The sequence below is a fragment of the Drosophila obscura genome, unplaced genomic scaffold, assembly GCF_018151105.1.
Source record: "Drosophila obscura isolate BZ-5 IFL unplaced genomic scaffold, ASM1815110v1 contig_189, whole genome shotgun sequence".
Taxonomy (NCBI): Eukaryota; Metazoa; Arthropoda; class Insecta; order Diptera; family Drosophilidae; genus Drosophila; species Drosophila obscura.
Window position 1 is genome coordinate 758947 of NW_024542777.1, and position 1687 is coordinate 760633.

A 1687-nucleotide genomic window follows, 5' to 3' on the forward strand; every position below is an offset into this window, starting at 1 on the left:
AGTGAATTTGATTTTGAATTGCTGGTTTTGATCCAATCCGCATAAAATGGTCCACGTTCAACAGAAACAGCAATGTTAGGGTTCATTGTTTACGCGAAATTTTCAATCTGGCTGAAAAGATATTTTCGCAAAGGATAAAGGAAATTTCGCTTGTCATAAAAGCAATATGCTAAAGTTTGATGCAAATTTACCGGCTAGTAAATAATTAAATATTTAGTCGAATAAGCAGGCAAACATATTGAAAACGAGAAGGAACGTGTGAGTCGCTTCTGGGGACGCGACTCTACTTATACCCGTACTCAGTCAGCATATACATTTTTGAGCAAACAATTATTTAGAATTAAATAAAAAAAGAAAATTTACATTTTTTTGCTACATCTGTTATCTACATCTACATATTCTATTTATATTATACATCTAACATGTATATTCTACATGTACCATTTAGATTCTACATCTCCTCCGCTAGGGGTTGCTCGCGCACTGAACGCGGCAGAGTGTGCGAGCGAGAAGGAAAATGAGTTGCGTTGTCGTTTGCGGGAGGGGGCAGGGGAAGCAACAGAAAATTAATTTCTTCATTCTGGCTATAATTATGATCCGATTTGATTCAGATTTGGCAATCTGGTAGATATGGGCATTCTCTACGATACTGCGTTTTTAGTTTTATCGTATCTTTATAATTGTGCCTGCCACAGATTTTCGTCCTTTGTGGGGGCGGGTGGGGGCGGGGCGAAATTCTGAAATACACTTGTAGCAGTGGGATATCACATAAGTCTGGAAACCAAATTTGGTTTCGCTAGCTCATATAGTCTCTGAGATCCAGGCGCTCATCGAGACGGACAGACGGACGGACGGACGGACGGACAGACAGACATGGCTATATCGACTCGGCTATTGATGCTGATCAAGAATATATATACTTTATGGGGTCGGAAACGTTTCCTTCTCTGCGTTACACACATCCACTTTTACCACAAATCTAATATACCCCTTAACTCTTTTTTGAGTACGGGTATAAAAATATATACAAATGTTCATACACATATGTATGAATGTATGTACATACATGAATGTATGTATATGAAAATGGTAGAAAAACTCAAAAAGTAGGATATTTACAACTTGGGCTCGTCCGGGATTTGAACCCGGGACCTCCCGCACCCTAAGCGGAAATCATACCCCTAGACCAACGAGCCAGTTGCCAAGCGAGCGTCAATCTACGAAATTCGAAAACTATAATTTCTTTTTATTTGAGTTTTTTGTTTAAACTTTGTTTGGAACTGGTTACGAATTCAATCAAATGTGATGCCATAAACTGAATGAATTTAAACACAATTCGATTTTCTATTTATTTTTATGGACGTTTATATTATTCACATTTTTTCTCTTACGATTTTTTCTGCCCCATAAAATATAGTTCATATACTTCAACTCTCAGTGGCCGTCATTGTTCGATTTTGAATATGAGCGCTTAAAACAAAAGACCAACAATAAAAAGCTGGAGAAATTGTTTTTTCCCCAATTTCGCCCCTCCCTTTATCACTAACCCCCTTGACATATTGTTTTCTGCTGGACGCTGGCTGTCTCGCTTTTGTTTGCAATTTTCCTACAAATATTTTAGACAAACAGCCGGTGAATTTTCCTTTGCTGCTCCTACTGTCCGATCCCGAGGAATAGACCAGTACGG

General features: G+C 38.5%; 1 non-coding gene across 1 annotated transcript; it reads right to left on the bottom strand.

Moving 5' to 3' along the window:
* Positions 1–1124: 1124 nt before the first annotated feature.
* Trnap-agg lies at positions 1125–1196 on the bottom strand. Its single transcript has one exon. It is a non-coding gene; the product is annotated as a tRNA-Pro (tRNA).
* Between the last annotated feature and the right edge of the window lie 491 nt (positions 1197–1687).